Source organism: Brienomyrus brachyistius, chromosome 23 (assembly GCF_023856365.1).
Source record: "Brienomyrus brachyistius isolate T26 chromosome 23, BBRACH_0.4, whole genome shotgun sequence".
NCBI classification, from domain to species: domain Eukaryota; kingdom Metazoa; phylum Chordata; class Actinopteri; order Osteoglossiformes; family Mormyridae; genus Brienomyrus; species Brienomyrus brachyistius.
Window position 1 is genome coordinate 11,262,503 of NC_064555.1, and position 19,293 is coordinate 11,281,795.

General features: G+C 45.5%; 1 protein-coding gene across 2 annotated transcripts in view; it reads left to right on the top strand.

The window, feature by feature from the left end:
* The first annotated feature begins 12,932 nt into the window (after positions 1-12,932).
* The window catches only part of LOC125718935 (histone-lysine N-methyltransferase ASH1L-like), a 58,423-nt gene continuing 52,062 nt past the window's right edge, over positions 12,933-19,293 (top strand). Inside the window, exon 1 of one of the 2 annotated variants that reach the window (XM_048993242.1) lies at positions 12,933-14,124. The gene's annotated coding sequence lies outside the window, so the exon portion shown is untranslated. The remainder of the gene's footprint in view (positions 14,125-19,293) is intronic. The other variant, XM_048993243.1, reaches the window with a different exon arrangement.

Consider the following 19,293-nt stretch of genomic DNA (forward strand, 5'->3'; position numbering starts at 1 on the left):
TTTTATTGCATTTAAAGATTTTTATAAAATTTCCTTCTGGGTATTCACAGAAATGTTCCCACATGGTGGGGAAGTCTGGTCCTCACAATGTAACAATCAAAAAAACACACAGACACAGGCATAGCTGGACTCAGGTTCTCATCCCTGAGGCGATTTGTTGTGTGGTGAGTGCAGCAACAGGCTGTAATCAGTGCATGCTGCTTACCTGAATATTAAATCTTCTGTTACCATAATCTCATCAGTGTTGACAAGAAAATCAGGGAGAAAGTCACTAAATTCACAGATAAAGCAGCATATGAGCTTGGAGGCCTGATAAAAGCAGCAAGCAGAAAAATGAAAGAGAGCAAAATGTTGTTACTGCCAGGGGTAATAAATGATTCAGTGGCAGACACCTGGAGCATCTGTTGCCCAGCCGTCTCTGTGAGTCTGGGGTTGGGATAATTTAGGATTTTGAGGCTATAATGAAATTTCTAGAAGACTGAGAAACACCATGTTGTGAAAGACAAGTAGATGAAGACAAGGCTTCTCCAAAATTTTGCCATTAGTTTGTAAACTTCACAGAATGACTAAAAGTCACATTCAACAGGGTCTCATTTTGATCTATGAGGATATAATGGCCAATGAACAAAATTTATAGTTGTCTAATGTATGGCAGGAGAACCTGTTAGAAACATTAACTTGGGACTGAGAATATATCATGTGCAGGCCCAGACTGACCATCGGGAGTACTGGGAGATCTCCTGGTGGCCTGGCCTGCCATCCATAGCAGGCCTTTTAATAATTACTGTAGATGGCGAAGCAAACCAGATATTTTTGTGCTAAATGCACATGCAGTATATTGCTAATGAACCAAATAGGTTTTAGATTTTGTTATTTTATTCACAAACATACACCTTCAGTTTTGAGAGCAATATCATCAACTGAGAAAATAAGAGTGGTGTTGGACATAGAGGAGTGAAACCTTATTTGAGTCATGCTTAAAAGAAATTACTTTCTTCGGCAGTGTAATTGAATTAAAATACAGTAGTACCTTGGTTTGTGAGCATAATTCGTTCCGGAAACATGCTCGTAATCCAAAGCATTCGTATATCAAAGCGAATTTAACCATAATAATGGAAACTCAGATGATTCGTTCCACAACCCAAAAATATTCATATAAAAATGATTAATACAAAATATGAAGTAAAAATACATAAAACAAATTAACCTGCACTTTACCTTTGAAATGAATCGTGGATGGTGTGCGGGAGATGAGAGAGGAGAAGAGGAGGGTTATTTTGTAGGATGACATTCACTATAACTAACGGAATCACTACTGTCTGTTGGTTCGATGGAATATTTTTCTTTTCGTGCGACTTTAACAAGGAACATATCCAATGACAGTTGCTTTTGCCTCCTTTTTCGATTTTGCGGGAATGTGGACATTGCATTGTCGCTCGCACTGCCACACCCTTATTCAGGTGGGCTTTTCTACAAAATTTTTAATATATGAGAGAGGCACGCCGACTGAGACCGAACATGGGAGATGATTACCCACAATCCCGCAGAGAGAGAGACAGAGAGAACCATCGGCTCAGTTGTAATCACGTAATGCTAGGTAGACAAAGCGTATATGTAATACTCATATTTCAAGACCTCACTCGTTTATAAAGTTAAAATTAATTAAAAAATTTTGCTCATCTTGCAAAACACTCGCAGACCAAGTTACTCGCTGTTATGCTCGACTCGTCCAATCCTCGTGTGTGCCACGCCCCCTGATTATCCATTTTTGAGTCCACGTCCTGCCTTGGTTTTTGTCCGTCATTGATGTTAGATGATGCTAGTCTATGGCCGATGTTTCCTGGTCCCCATACCTGCTATTAAATTCCCGTTTACCCCGACTTCGCCTGCTTCCCTGCCCATTCTTCTTACCCGCTTAACCAGCGAATCTTGACAGAATGACCTACGAAAGAAAGCATCTTCTGTGACCGAGGAGGATTACCTCGTCGTATCTCGTCGATCAGGTGCTATTTTGGATTGCCCAGCCCGGCATCCGGGAAGATCCCCCAGCATGGGATCTCGTAAGCCGGAGTTGGTATATCTCGAGGAGGACATTCGACAGCTGGCCGAGCTCAGGACGGAGCGGTGGGTAGCGCCGCACGTTGCAGAGACTATCCTCCCGCCGTCCGCCCTGTCGGACATAACGCAGCCTCCAGCGACCACCGTGATCCGAAGGCGAAGGAGGAGAAAGCAGGCGATCGTCCTGGGGGCGTGCGCGCTCGTCCCCGCTTCCTTCCCTGCCGGTGAGCGGGAGGACTCCCCGGCCGAGCCTGATGTCACCACCGCTGCTAAGCTGCTCGCCTTGGCTGGGGCTTGGGCGCCTACGGGTCCTGGGACTCCAGGTCGTCGGTCGCCTGTGGGTTCCCCCGCTGCAGTTCCTCCGTTGCCTGCGGGTCCCCCTACTCCGGCGCGTTGGTGGACGTCGCCTGGGCCAGCTATGGCTTCGCTGGCACCTGCTGCAGTTCCCCCTCCCAACTTCCCTTCCCAGGTGTCCCCTCCAGCTCCCGCTTCACCTTCCCTGGTGCCCCCTCCGAGTTCCTCCTCGTCCCCTCCTGCTCCGGCCTCCCGGTCGCCTGCGGCCCCTCTGGCTGCTTCCCGTCACCTGCTGCGGCTCCCTCTGACTCCCCTTTGTCCCCCATCCTTCGCTCCTTGGCCTCCTGTCTCTGCCCCTCCTTTGTTCCCTCCTCGTCCCTTTGTTCCTCCGATGTTCACTCCCGGCCCTTTTGTTCCACCTGTTCCCTCCGTGTCTCCCTTCCTCATCTTTCTGTCTGCGTTCCCTGTCCTATGTCTGCTCCTGTCCTTGTCCCTGTTCTGAGTTTCAGTTTTGTTCCCAATGCCCTGTTAATGGTTCTGTTCTTGTTTTCCAGGTCCCGTATTCCTCGTCCCGTCCGTCGCCTCCCCTGAGGCGCACCCGGAGAGCGTGCCTTTGGGGGGGGGGGTTGGTTCTGTCATGCCCGGCTCGTCCGATCCTCGTGTGTGCCATGCCCCCTGATTATCCACGTGTGCTTCCCTGATCTTGCCCAGCTGTCTCCGAATATATTCACCCAGTCTTGCCTATTTGAGTCCACGTCCTGCCTTGGTTTTTGTCCGTCATTGATGTTAGGTGATGTTAGTCTTTGTCCGATGTTTCCTGGTCCCCATACCTGCTATTAAATTCCCGTTTACCCCAACTTCGCCTGCTTCCTGCCCGTTTGTCTTATCCACTTAACCTGTGAATCCTCACACTCGCAATCCAATATTTTACTGTAAATTTATATTAATATTAGCAATTGTTGCTGTCATTGCAGAATGCATACAAGAGAAACAATACCATAACCTGTGTGTGTGTGGGGTGGACAAACATGCTTGCCTGGACACAGGGGGGCCTTGGATAAAAGAAGGTTGACATCCAATTCACTAATAGGCATGATTTTGCTAATTGAGTGTTAGTTTACTTTCTCTATTGCTTTCCATACAATTTTTGACATAAATTGATCTTAACTCTGTAAGATATGGGATCGTCCTATATTTAAAAATAAACTTTTTTCTCTCAAGAAAGACTTCCTTTTGATGTCAACAGAGAAGATTTTAATGGGACATGACATTGAAGGTAACACTGACAACCTGACAGAGAATAACAAATTATTGTGCTGACAACTAACCTTCTAACGTAGGACAAAATGTAATGGACAAGCTATGTAATGATTTTGAAATTATTTTTGAGGTGTAAAATGAGTTAGTGTATGTGTGCACAATAAATTTGACATGTCTAGGCCTAGTTAGGTATGAGTCTGGTCTTGGGTGTGTCTGTTTCTACATTTCCCACAAACCAAGTCAATCTACATAGAACAGACGACAGTTGCTATCATATATGTGCACCCACCCAGTTCAATGCTACACCCCAGGCAGAGCAGTATGGTTGAAGAATAGGTTCAATAAAATGTGGCAGAGTAGCAGATGAGACAGACATCATTTGCCAAAGGCAATCCTTAATCATCTGTTCTTGATGTTTAGAAGTGGAATACGAAATGAGTCTGGAGACACATTTATTGTAATAAAAATGAAGCTGAATTTGTCTGGTTTGAGAAAATACATGAAAAATAATATCAATGGTTTGCTTGGATTAAGATGAGTTTTGTGTTGAAATAACTGTTTCACACTTCAGGATATAAGCATATGACAGCTGTGAGCAGTGAGCAGAAGCCACCTCTGAATTTGTTCACATATTTAAGGAACAGAAAACCCTCAATGATTTCCTAGCCTCATGCACCTCAGAAACAGTATTTTGTGGTCTTATTGAATGCATCTGTACTTTCACTGCCATCAGAACCCCACCTACCACCATCCTGACCTGCCCCCATTACCTTTCACTGGAGTTCCCAGTGAGAATCAAGCCATCAAACCGGTGCCTTGCAGACAGAGGTGGGACAGGGACAGGTGGTGATATGTGGTGCTATTTCATACACAAGGGGGAGTGAGGAAATGGAATACAGACTGGAAAGATGAGTGGGAATAATGTATTTTGTTGGCTGCAGTTTAGCTGTACAGTAGTTACTGTACTAAGTAAACTAAATAGAAACATTTTAGAAACGTTAAGATACAAGACCTGCCATTAAATGTGTTGTGCACTGAGTAGGAAGAAGAATATGAGAAAGCAGCGATGGCCACTGGCCACCCCCCCATGATGATAATGTCCATCAAAGCTGGATAAGTCCAGTTAATACTTAATTACATAAAGTCAATTATGATCTTTAAACTTGATTAGGTATATACCATGTTCCAATGGATATTAAACATGGGATTTTCAGCTTACATACCTTTATTAAACCCCCTTATTAGCTGAACAACTTTGTCTGATTGTGAATCCATTCCGAAATATAATAATAATAATAATAATAATAATAATAATCGATACTTTATTCATCCCCGTAGCAAAATTGTCTTTACGCCTCCCACAACTTGCTCTTTTTCATAGAGTAAGTTGTCTGCGAAGGGCTGCCACCTGTAGTGGCACCCAGGGAGCTGGGGGTTAAGGGCCTCGCTCAAGGATCTGCAGTCTGAGGCTGGGTTTGAACCTGCGACCTTCTGATTACAGGCACACAGGTTTAGCCCACAGAGCCACACGCTGCCCCAAAAATATGTCTTCTACACTAATAAAGAGATGAAATAAATGCTCCAAATAGTCATGTATAGAGAATGAGCTGGCCTTATGGAAATGGTGACTGCTTTCTCTGACAGCCGGCATCTCTCTGGCATGATGACTGGCATGTTCCCAGTACATGAGAGTAACTCGAATCAATGTCACTGGCACATGCTGATTCAGCAAAAACTCACAAGTTGTCTGCACTAAATTTAGTTAGCTGACACAGTAAAAAATCAAGCATAATAAGGTCAGGATGTGGCCCTGTAGAGTGGTGTACACTATTCAATATTTGGAATATAATAAGATCTAAATGAGGCCCCATAAAATGAACCACACCACTCACTGCATAACAAGGTCAGAATAGCCCTGTAGAGTGGTATACACTATTCACAGCATAACAAGGTCAGAATGAGGCCCTGTAGAATGACCCACACCAATCACAGCATACCAAGGTCAGAATGAGGCATGGTGGAGTGGTATACACTATTTACAGCATAACAAGGTCAGAATAGCCCTGTAGAGTGGTATACACTATTTACAGCATAACAAGGTCAGAATGAGGCCCTGTAGAATGACCCACACCAATCACAGCATACCAAGGTCAGAATGAGGCATGGTGGAGTGGTATGCACTATTCACAGCATAACAAGGTCAGAATGAGGCCCTGTAGAATGACCCACACCAATCACAGCATACCAAGGTCAGAATGAGGCATGGTGCGGTGGTATACACTATTCACAGCATAACAAGGTCAGAATGAGGCCCTGTAGAATGACCCACACCATTTGGAATAATACTTTTTTTACAATGTAAAGCAACTAGGGTAGAACATAATTTTGGTCAAGGTATAGTCTTAATTTCATTACTCGTGGTCTGAAATGCACCAAAAAATCAATACTTGGATAGTAGACTAATGCATGTTTACACAGCTTGTACTAGTTAATTACATTAATCTCATTTCACTGACAACGTACTGTACACTTCAACAAGTAGTAATATATGCCTTGACTGATCTTTTGCGTCTGAATGGCTTTTATAAAACCCCAACATGTGTCTGCATTACATATGATGTTACTGACATCTCTGATTCGGCGTGACATGGACAAGACCTCTGGTGACTTAAAAATATGTGACTCTTTAATGTGAAGGGATTCAGCATATGATACCACATTTTCCTTCTTCTTACTCTTCCTGTAACTCAATAATCCACTCTCAGCTAATGACACATTATATTGAGTACAAACATCCATGTGATGTTGGGATTAAAATTATGTGTTTAGGGATTTTATTCAGAGCTTAACTTTAACAGCAGGGAACACGACCAAATGCACTTCAAAAAATTGTTCTTCCAAAGAAGCAAAGGGAGTTGATTTTACACCTTTCACACATCTAAAATGACAGGAATGGGCAATTAATCGTTTTCAGTGATTTAACAAGTCAATCTGTGTACTGCACCTAAATGGAGCATCAGGAGGAGAGATTAAAGGTGCATTTCATGAACATGCACACCCCACCCCGCAATACAGAAACATGGAAGCCCAAAGTAGTCAGTGTGAGGCTACTCACAGAGCCATCCCATCATGTTGACATTCATCAATGTCCTTTGTTTTCCTAGTAATATTTTAATTCTGGATTAAATTTTCATAGTCTTGGTTCAGTGTTACAATACCTATATGCCATACCTTTCGACTACATGCCTATCCTGTCTATTTTTTAAGGGAATGAAGCTACTGTAATGTTTTCAGCCTTACAATCGCCCTTATGCACACTGGCACATTAATGTGAGAAAATCAGAAGGCTTACAACAATAATAAAAAAAAAGATCGTGATAATCTGTCCAAGAACCAAAGTATTCCGATTCATTTCAATGAAAATGTCTAAGATCCCTCATCCGTCCCCAGAGTATTCAAATGGGGAACACCAAATGGAAACACCCGTGGCCTGTACTACGAAGCGGGGTTACTGGCTTATCGGGGTAACTTGTCGGATGTAAGGTAGTCTGGGCAAAATGTTAGTGAACAAATATGAAGTCCATTTAAACTGTGGTACTGTCACGATCATAGCGGGCAGCAGTGCGATCGTGCGGGTAGGCGGGTCAGGAACAGGCAAGGCAAGCAGAAATCGGGGCAAACGACGGGTTTGAGGGCTAGGGAGCAGGAGACACTTAACCACACCATAACCACAATGACGGACCAGGGGAACAGGTAAGACCAGGACTTAAATAGGACGGGACTAATCAAAGTAAGTGGACACAGATGGAGACGATCAGGGAAGTACACGTGGGTAATCAGGGGGGTGTGGCACACACGAGGAGCGGACAAGCCGGGCATCACAGAACCCCCCCCTAAAGGCACGCTTCACCGGGCGCGCCTAGGAAGGGGCGATGGATGGGACGAGAGAAAACTGGACCTGGAAAAGAGGAACAGAATAATTAACGCAGGACAGGAAACAAGACCGAGGTACAAAACAGAGCTAGAGACAGGACGTAGGACAAGATCTGACAGAGGACAGGAAAGGCGGAAAGACAGATCAGGAAGGGAGAAAGAGCAGGGACATGCGGGACACAAGGAACAGGAGTGCCAGAAGGACACATCGGGGAACAAGGAGCATGAAAGGGCAGAACAGAGGGGCGAAGAGCAAAAGAAGGCGGGACAAAGACAGGAGGAGGAGGAGGAGAGGAGAACGCCGGGACAAAGGCAGGAGCGTAGGGTGATAAGGAGGGGGAATAAAGGTTAGTCCGAGGGAGCCCCTGCGGGCGACGGAAGGCAGCTGGAGGGGCCACAGGCGGCTGGGAGGCCGGAGCCAGAGGGGACCTCGGAGCGGCCGAGGAGGCAGGGCGAGGGACTGACTCCGGGGACAAGGAGGGAGCCGAAGGGAAAACCAGGACAGGGGACGAGGGAGTACTAAGGGAACCAGGCGAGGGCAAGGAGAGGGGGGGAGCCGCAGCAGGCAGCGACGTCCTCCGCCGCGCTAGAGTGGGGGGAACCGCAGGCGACTGAGGAGTCGGGACTGGGAGACCCGCAGGCGATCGTCGCGGAGCCAGCAAGGCAGGCGGACGAGGTAGAGGAGGGGGACCCTCAGGCGATTGCCGACCCGGAGAACCAGGACCTGGAGGCGCTGACCGAGCCGAGGGAGGACGAGCCAGGGGGCAGGGTGGGAGGGACCCCAGTCCGTCATCTGTGTCCCCTCCCTTTACGGGACACAGACACAAATTACCCCTGATCGGGGTCAAGTTCGCTGGGGTGATGGTGCGGGAGATCTCAGGCGAGTCACCAAGGGGTCCCACTCTAGTTCCCCCATCTCTGAAGAGGAAGGAGTTATGATGGGGTCCCTAGGGATCTCCCTGGGGACAAGGACAGACAGGGCTGACACAGGACCAGGAGTCTCTAAAAGCGTCTCGGGAGTGGGCGTGGGAACTGCAGGTAGCGAGAGTGCCTCAAGTGTGGGCGCTGGAACTGCAGACGGGAGGAGCGCCTCGGGCGTGGGCGCTGGAGCTGCAGACAGAAGGAGCGCCTTCGGCGTGGGCGCTGGTGCTGCAGGCAGGAGGAGCGCCTGGTCGGGAGCCGGGTCCTCAGGCAGGGGAAGCGCCTGCTCGGGAGCTGCAGGCGGAGGCGGCTGCGCGGGTGCTGGAGCCGTAAGCAGAGGCTGCACCGGCGCTTGAGCCGAGAACACTGGTGGCTGGACTGGTGCCGGAGCTGCAGGCAGAGGCGGCTGCACGAGCGCTGGAGTCGCGTGCAGTGTCGGCTGCACGTGCATGGAGACCGCAGGTACTGGCGGCGGCACGTGCTCGAAAGCCGCAGGCAGAGGAAGCTGCGCAGACTTGGCGGACAGCGAAGATGGCTGCTCCGGCTGCGCAGGTTGCAGAGGCGGTAGCTGCGCTGATAGCGCAGGCGGCAGTGATGGCGACTGCTCGGGAGCGGGGTCTGCCGGTGGAGGCGGTAGCTCTGGCGTGGGGTCCACCGGTAGAGGCGGTAGCTCCGGTGCAGGGTCCGAAGCCCTCCGGAGCTGGAGTAGCTTCTGCAGGTCCATGGCGAGGCTTTCGAAGGCCGCTCGACCAGACGAGGGAGCGAAGATCGCGAAGCCTCTCTTTAGCCGTGCAACCAGCTGCTCGGCTTCAGGTCCTTCTGGCGTCGCTGGTTCGTCCATCACCCTCACAAATAGCCCTTGGAGGGTGAAGAACTGGTTTGCCAAAGTGGCTATTTCCTTTGGCAGAGGCGATGCCATGGCCTCAGGGGTGACCAGACGAGGGAGCGAAGATCGCGAAGCCTCTCTTTAACCGTGCAACCAGCTGCTCGGCTTCAGGTCCTTCTGGCGTCGCTGGTTCGTCCATCACCCTCACAAATAGCCCTTGGAGGGTGAAGAACTGGTTTGCCAAAGTGGCTATTTCCTTTGGCAGAGGCGATGCCATGGCCTCAAGGGTGACTGCCGCTGGTGGCGGGACAGGCAAGTCCCGTGAGAGGGAGACGGGCGTGGTCCTCTTCGGGACTCGGGGCATTCGTGGGATCGGGTCCCTTACCGCCCTGATACCTCCCCAATTACTCAGTCTCTCTGGCCGGTAATCGCACCGGTCAAGGGGCGGTAGCTGCTCTGGAGAGATTGGCTCCTGGCCTGGGAACGCAAAGGGTTCCTCTTCCTCATCCTCACTGGGAGCCCAGAGCCTCGCCAGGGAGCAGGCTCCCAGACGGAGCGGTTCTGGGTCGCAGCTCAGGACGAGCTCCTCTCTCGCCCTCCACGAGAAGCCAGGGGTTGGCGAGGGAGCAGGCGTCCAGACTGATCGGCTCCTCCGGGAGCTTCCTCCTCCTCTGCTTCCTCTTCTTCTTCGTAGGGTCAGTCATTCTGTCACGATCACAGCGGGCAGCAGTGCGATCGTGCGGGTAGGCGGGTCAGGAACAGGCAAGGCAAGCGGAAATCGGGGCAAACGACGGGTTTATTGATGGCTAGGGAGCAGGAGACACTTAACCACACCATAACCACAATGACGGACCAGGGGAACAGGTAAGACCAGGACTTAAATAGGACGGGACTAATCAAAGTAAGTGGACACAGATGGAGACGATCAGGGAAGTACACGTGGGTAATCAGGGGGGCGTGGCACAAACGACGAGCGGACGAGCCGGGCATCACAGATACCTTAAATCCGAAAAGTTACCCCGATAAGCCAGTAACCTCGCTTCGTAGTACAGGCCATCGGTAGCTGAAAATATCAGTCTTCGTAAAGAGAGAAAATAAAACACAGGTCGTTGTCGACTTAAAACTGCAATCTGATCTGTTCCGACTGACCGATCCGAAAGTCGATTATATGCAAGTCGGCTCTTTACCCTAATATTTTAAAATGTTATGCAAAAATGATCACATGTATAGTATACTGTGTAATAAAATTATATCGTCTTTAAGTCATATTTTCTGGTGTTTTTTTAAACGTTTTTATCACCATTTTCTTAGTTCGTTATTATTATAACATTATTATCACCAGTTAAGCTGCTAAAACACATACGGATACTCTGTACTGCACTGTGAGCGCTGCGAACAGCCTGAGCACGAGATGAATGAATGGGCGTCTCGCGGGGATGCTCGCTCCGCTGGTGTTATGACGAGTTGAGCTACCTATCGAGACTTACTATCGAGCCTTTTTGCGCATGTGCAGTTCTACCTATTGGGGGTTAGGGTTAGGGCTATAGATTAGCACTACGGTAGCCTAACTCGACAAAGTAGTTCAACTCGACAGAACACCGGCAGTAGGGGCGGAAACTCATATACTCACGCTGGGCGACACTCGTGACCACATACCTGTGGTCTCGGAACGGTAGTAAGTTGCATAGTTCGTAAGTTGACGACGAGCTGTAGTATTTTTCAACGGTGTAGCGTTTATCCACGTTACATCGATTTTTTTTAAGTTACTGGAAAAGCTACAACGTTTTAAAAGTAGCTGCACTACTGATAAGCTACTGAAAAAAAGTAAAGTTAGTAGCCGAGCTAATTGTAATAAGATACTCCCCAACACTGCTCGCATTCAGTATGATTAAATCCAAAGCTGTGAATCATGACTTCCCAGTAAGAGCATACTTCAGAGCATACGTGTTCCACAAATTATAATATACATATAATAGTGAACAATAATGTTGAAAACCAAGGACAGATTTAGAAGGCAATAATTGCACATAATTCATCTGTCTACCTTAAGATCAGTTTCATACGAAAATCAATATTGTTTAAAGCCAATTATAGTTTTGAAAGGGACTTACGTGTCCCTCACATGCTCTTCGGGTAATTTAATGTGTCAGCTTATCTGGATGTGATAGCATGTTCTTGTCAGAGTGTGCGGTGCAAAGCCAGTGCGCCACCTGGAGGGGACTTTGGCTGACTTCATGATGAACTCCAGATCGCTGCAATTCTGATTAAAGAAGTAGGTGTGTTTTACGGGGACAGATGGAAACGGAGATCACTGTATGAAGCCAGAAGACTGTACAGTGCTGAATTACTGTACAGCTATAACCGCTGCTGGTCGCTCGTTATAGCAGATGGAGGCTATATGGGGGAAGGGGGGGGGGGGGTGTCAGTGGAAATTGCAGTAAGGTTCTGCCAAGTGGATCAAGACTGAGATTCTAGTGCAGGAAGGAATCAGTAATGAGTTAAAGGGTTTCGCAGGGACTTATTATGGGATGTTATAAAATAGAGATTTGGTTTTTTAATTATTTGTATTTCCATTGCTCTTGAAAGACAGCTAATTTGTTTCTCACCTGAAGGAAAGTGGAGCGGGTTAATGAAATATGGAAAAACCTGAACATGCAAGCTGGCAAATGAAACCAGTGTGAACTTGGCTATATTTAAGCATTTAAATACTGTTAAGAAAGTAATACAACAGACTACAGAGGACATTGTGAAAACAACCACAGGACACAGGAAAAAAATAGCTGTAGAAAAAATTAGCATGGGGTCGGGCTAATTGTTCTTTAAATGATGTAGTAATAGATGGACTCTGGGATTTACATACTGCCTTTGATTAGTTAATCTATTCTCATGTTCTTAGGTGGCTATATTCCTCAAAGGTGGCATGAAGATTCTCAGTATGGAAAAGCCAAATGGTATAGCTGTTTGAAATAATCACCATATCTCAAGACATCTCCAGAGGTAATCATTTCTGAAAATCTGTACCTCAGTTTTTATGTGGGTAATCAGTCATGGAGAAATAAAGGTGTTTCTGCTTTTCTTATTAGTACCAAAGTGTTGATGATGGCTTGTGCATCATGGTGGCCAATTTAAAGATCAACAACAAAAGTTGTTCTGATTGTAATGAGTGTAATCATAATAAAACTAGCTAGATGGCTCTTTTTCTGAGTGACATATTTAGAAATAAATGTTAGGTTACCATTTATATATTTAGCTTTACTTCCTGAGAATATCTTATTGCTGAATTACATATTGATTGGAGAATTATTATTATTATTATTATTATAAAGGAGTGTTGGTCAGCAGGGGTAAGAAATACCTCATGGGCATGTACATTTACAGGCAAGATTATTATTATTAATAATTAATAATAGTAATGACAATAATAATTTCCACTGTAATAATAACTGTTATGTTTTTTTTCGGGAACACAAAGCAACACCGTTAAGATATTTAACATTTTCCGAGTAGAACAAAACCAATAAGTCTAATAATTAAATCAAGTAGAATGAAAGGAAGAAAGTGAAAAAGTCGTATGAGGCTTTTCCAGCCCTCCCCTCCTCCTTCGCCCGGCTGGCCTCCCTCCCTCCCTGTTCCTGGGAGAATGCCATAGGTTTGCTGACAGAATTTATACGGGCTCAGCAGAGAGGAGGCCAGGATTTGTGAAGGAGGCCCGCTCCGCTTCGACTCGGTTCGGCTAAGGTACAATGCGTGTCCCGAGAGAGATCGGTGACATGGGAGATTGGACGAGCGACAATCGATGTGAGAACGACAAGGCGTGAAAGAGAAGAAATTGACGAGATCCATTTCGGGGCACAGTTGATTTAACACAGCCGCCATTTTGTTGTCACTTCATGTTTTTTTTTTCCTTTTTCAAAATGTAAAATTTTCTTGCTCGAAAGCTAATTTATCAAGGAAATCGCCACCGGTTTGTGCTACTTTAATTGTATTTAATTGTTGACTTTCCCAAAGTGGACAGCTCTTGAACTTCCACCATCACAGCACAGTGCCTATATATATGATAGAAGGAAGGGTAGCTAGCTAGCTTGATTTATTAAAAAAAGATGTAACTACTTAAACGCCTGACAAGAGAGATGGCATAGATACAGCTTGCACTAGCACACCAAAGCTCACATGTTGCAGCATTGCCGATTAGACGTGAGATGCTGTCATTGTGTATTATACTGGCACTCGGATTAAGAAATAAACATTATCTCAGCGCTCTGAATGAACTGTTGGAACAGAGGACAGCTGCGAGGAAACCACTTACAGTATCGACCTACCTTTGGGGGGAGAAGAATCAACAATCATCTGGTTGATCGGACGAAATTTCTACGGATGATTGGTGCAAACATTTAGCGCGTATTATTTTCTAATTTCTGATCTGTGTGGTGGTGGTCAGGGGATATATTTCCCCTGTCACAATGTCTACTGGGACGTGAGAGCTGCATGGCCGAATCCCTAGTTGGTCACCTACAACTACCATTTTTTTCAATTTTTATCATTAAAAACCTTTTACCTCGATGACACACTGAGGTCTTTGCATTATGGCAAGGATGAGGACCCTTCGACAAAGCGTTATTCATACCTACCAGTTCTGATGGACACGTCAGTTTATTTTTGTCAGTCGCATCATTTAGGATGTTTGTCTAATCTCTTTGAAGAGACATTTTTGGCATTATTTGGACAAAACGGCAGTTGCAGAAAACACGACTACTATGTTGATGCACAGTAACGGGATTTCACTCAAAACGATGTGAGCATTGCATTTTATTTATTTTTTGGGACTCCTCAAGGTGAGCAAAACCCTACTTCGTCATTATGAATGTAACGGTTCAATTGTTTTTAAAGTCTCCGTGAATGCAGCTTTGCTTACAGAACTATAGTCAGCGTCTTTTTTGGAAAGCGAACTAATTTAACAAATATTACTAGGCAGGTCGATGGCTGGGTAATCTACCACCTTCCACAAATCAATCTGCGCAGTTAGCTGCACTGTATCCTGCTGGTTCTAGACCGTATCAAAATAAATGGTGTAATGACGATCATGCTCCGTTATTTAATTTTATGGTTATATAGATGTTGGGTTGGCTATTGAAACAGTGCATATGTGACATTTGGCATGCAGTTCATAGACTGCCTTGCATTTTCCCCGCTGTGGTTGACCCCAGGGGTGCGACAGCGCGCGCATTTGGGGCGCCCCGCAGCACTGCACGGGGACGCAGACGATGACGCTGCCGGTAAAAGCGCTGCGCGCATTCCTTACCTGCGAGTCGCAGAGGTGATCACGTGGCCGCGGGTGCGCGCGCTGCCGGCGGCGGATTACGGGGGAGCCTCAAGTCCTAGCATCCGTGTAACATCGCACCCATATCTCATGTGCATCATTCACAAATGGCTAACGGGGTTCGGATATTATCCAGTTATTGATGATGATTTCTCTTAGGAGTTATTAATTACATCAACAAGATTTACGCAGTCTTAATAATAATATTAATTATTATAAGCAGCAATAGTGGTGGTCTTAATATTTGTATTAATGATACATGAAAACATTTTTACTCAGTTCATACTTATTTAGACGATCATGTGAGTAGCGTGCTCTTTTTCCGCTGTCATCCTCATTTAACCTTTTTTCCAGTCTGGTTCATTGGATGCTTTTTCAGCACTTGTGTTGGAAGTGTTCTGTGGAACAAGGCTTTCAATTTAAATTGATTTTTAATTCATTTAGATTTTATCAAGGGGTTTTGGAGTATGACATATGTTTCTTTTATTTCTTTATCTTTATTAGTAAAGCTAACTGAGTAATTGACTAACTGGAAGTATTTAATTGATTAACACAGCACTTTTCAACCCAGTCCTTGGCAACCCCCCCCCCCCCCCCAGTCCACATTTGTCCTCTTCAAGCTCCCAGGACACCTGTTCCAGATATCAGTTGGTGCTGATGACTGGTTTGAGGACCACTGGATTAAGTTTATTATGATTGCATAATTGCCATTTAACATTTACTATTACACATTTTAGGAAAAAAATATGATTAATGATTCTGATCTCCATAAGGATTGAAAAAAATCATAGTAATGCCCGGACTTTGACAGTAGTACATTGTCATGGGGAGCCTGTTGCCATGAAGCCTAAGTTGAAGCCACTCCAGTTAACCCAGTTCACAACATGGCACACACTCACACATCTTAGTGCAATTCAGAGACACCAGTGAAACTATAGTCATGGAGTTTGATTAATTCTAAATCGCCCATTATATGTCTGTGTGCCCTGTAGTGGGCTGGCATCCTGGGTGCACTTCAGCCTTGTGCCCTTTGCTCCTGGGATCCATTAGAGACCCCAATTTTCCTGACCAGCATTAGTGGTTATAGGGTGATACAGCTATACTGTGTGTGCTCAGATTTAGAACTGGAATGTAAATGGCCACAAATGGGACTCGCTGGCTGCTTGTGTGAAGTGCTATTGTTCAAAGGTTTATGATTATATGAGTCTTTCAGCTTTCTCCCCATGTCATCGTGGGGTTTCCTCCGGGTACTCCAGTTTCCCCCCACAGTCCAAAAACATGCTGAGGCTAATTGGAGTTGCTAAATTGCCCGTAGGTGTGCATGTGAGAGCGCATGGTGTGTGTGTGTGTGTGTGCCCTACGATGGGCTGGCCCCCCATCCTGGGTTGTTCCCTGCCTCGTGCCCATTGCTTCCGGGATCCCCCGCGACCCAGTAGGATGAGGGGTTTGGAAAATGGATGGATGGAGTCTTTCAGCTGTAAGGTAGTTTGTCTGTCAGTCTGCCTGCTGACGCATGGTTTACAGTTAATACTCTCATCAGCGTTTGGTCCTTTAATGGCTTGTCCCAGCAGGAGAACAAGTCACCGTCTGTCACACTGCCAGTTCAGTCCCTACAGGATTTCGCTGCTTTTTTTTTGTTTTGTGATTGTTGCAGCCAAAAGTGCTTCATTTTGCAGCAACTTTTCTCAAAATTTGCAGCATAGCTTGTGGAGTTTCTGTGAATGCGAATAAAAAACAAAAAATTCCAAAAGTCTTGTATTTTGTTTGGTTACTTTATGATTAAGGTTAGGGCTGGGTAAGGGTAAGGTTGGGGCTAGAGTTATGCCCATCGAAGTTAATGGAGAGTACACATAAACATATAGATTCTTAATCTGTATGTGTGTGTGTGTGTTTGCCCTGTGATGGTCGGGCTTGTGCTGCAGTTTCCCCCTAATACTGTATTGGGTAAGCGAAAGATAAATGTATAATTTGTAGGATTTTAATGAGAAAAGAGCCTCATGTTTTCCTGGGGATGATTTCCCATAATGCGATACTTATCCTATTTGCGATTATTGTAAGAGATTTTAACACTTGAGGCAAATTTGGTTGCTTGGTGCTATTTTTTAATATGTAAAGCAACATCTTTCCTTTGACGTGCAGCGAAAGCAGTGGAGCTTTAGAAGGGCGTGCTTTGGTGAAAAGGAGGATAAAGGGAGCATTTCCATCTTGACAGCGATGTGCCTGGAGAGTGAGGGAAGAAATACTGAAATGCAATATTATGAAATGCAGCGACTCAACCACAATGTCTGCGTAACCTCACTGCAGCTTCACTGTAAGGCAGAGCCAACAAAAAGCTTGAATCTCTGAAGGTAGAAGAGGACTGTCCTCATCTTCTTTAAGCATTAAGCACTCCCTCCTGGCTTGTATATTTTTAGCCTCCACTTCAGTTTGACCTACCACAACAGCTAATATTTTTATCCAGCAGCAAATTGGAGTAAATGGTATAAATGTGCTCATAATAACACTAAGTGTGGTGGGAATTAAATGGATGGAATAAGTGAATGAGTTTGATGGAAGAATGGGATGGAAAGAGCATATGTGAAAGAGAGTGGGGTGGGGGGGCAAATATGCGTTCAGTTTTATGGAACACAGTTCCTCTAGTCTTACTGTTCTGCCTGGAGTCCAAAGAAGTGGGGAGGCAGGGAGCGGATGGGGAGAGGAGGGGCAGTGGAGGCGGAGCAAGTGAACGAATAGCAGGCAGTAGTACATGTGAGGGAGATGAGCGGTGAGGGCTGGGAGATAGCAGAGTGAGTCACATCCTGCCAATTAAGGTCTTGTGAGCGGCAAGGTGTCAGCCGCTGGGGGGCACATACGTCATGCTTCAGACAGACTCAGGGAAACTTCATCTGAGTCATGACAGGCCAAGGGGACATCGCTAAACAGGGGCACATGTGAAGCCATTTCAGGCGGAGAGCACAGGGGTGGACAGTATCCCCCTCAGTGCCGCCCAAAGGTATTTACTTACTGACTGACTGAGTCCTTTGCAAAACTCAACTAAAACTCATTATTAAGAAGGGGAATATGAATTTTTGATTCAAGTGCAATTAAAGGGGTCCTGATATGCTTTTCTGTTTTTTTCCTTTCTTTTAGTTTGTTATATAGCTTTATGTGCATGTAAATGGTCTGCAAATTCTTAAGGCCCAAAGTACAGGCCAAACGGAGTAACTCCCACCACAGAAACCCCTCTCCACTAATCTGCCTGATACACGTTGTTGGAATTCCAGCCCTTACTTCCATGGCATGGTGAGGTCACCATGTAACACAATCCTTATTGGCTGCCTACTTACAAGGATCTGTCTGCCGGCTGCAAGATAAAGGCAGAACGTGTAGGACAAGTTTACCAATCAGGGCACACTGGGCTCATCGGGGCTGGGGTTAAAGCTCTAAAAGAACGTTTCAGACAGAATGAATAGAAATGTCCAGTATGAGAAAATGAATGTGTTTTAGGAACAACGAAGCATGTAAACCTATTCTTTTAGGCCCCAAAATAGAATTGTGAACAGTGAAAATGAGCATAATAGGGCCCCTTTAATTACGTGAAAACTTGTTTTCCTTTTTGTATTTCATGAGTTTTGAAATGCCTTGTGCTGTACAAGTTACATTATGGGATGGCTATCAAATGTTTTTTTTTTTTTTTTTATGTAAAAGGTATTTTAGCACAGGTGGTGACCTAAAATGCAAAACTTAAACCTCAAATTGATACTGAAATGTAAATATTTTTTGTAAGTTTTGGTAACTACTTCAGCATAGCTTGTTTTCAGATACATACATTATATTCTAGTCTTGACTTTTGATTATGCCCTGTTGCAATTTTTTACTACGTAATTAAGTTTTTTTTTGTTTATTAAACATTTGTTTTGTGATCCTCTCAGCTTGTGACCAGTATGAAGGTCATCAGCGGTGGTAATCTCAGCTCACTTCCTTATTCATGATGCATACAGTTCTTGGATTAAGGGAGACTGCAGTCAGTGACCAGAACAGATGATGTCCTGTATTATCTTTTTAGATCAGGCCATTGCTATGTTGAGCCAGATAGTAAGAGAGGCTGTGAGGATGGTCTCAGGTACTGTGGTGTATGACAGAACTAGTATAGGTTTGGGAAGACTGAATTTCCCGTGCTGCTGCAGGAAGATCATTTTTTGCTGCCTTTTTATGATGATGTTTGAAAGATGTCCTTCCCATTTCATGGTTTTGTTAACAGACTGAATGACTTTTAATACAAGGTTTGAAACAGCTGATTTCTCACAACACCAAGAAATGGCTCTAAATGTATTATCTATACCTGACTGTCCAAAAATCACCATGGCCCGGCATCTTGACTGTTTTCGTGTGACTTCCCAAGGAAGGCCTCTGGCTTGGATGGTAATATGCCTCTGGCTTGGATGGTAATTTGCCTCTGGCTTGGATGGTAATATGCCTCTGGCTTGGATGGTATTAGGCCTCTGGCTCGGATGGTATTAGGCCCCTGACTCGGATGGTATTAGGCCTCTGGCTCAGATGGTATTAGGCCTCTGGCTTGGGCAGTTCCTCTTGAAATCATGCAGTGAAGAGATGGCAGAGGCCTGATGCTCCATCTACCAGAAATCTTTGGACACACATGCTGTTCTTTTCTCCTGGAAAAACGCCATTATTATTCTTGTTCTTA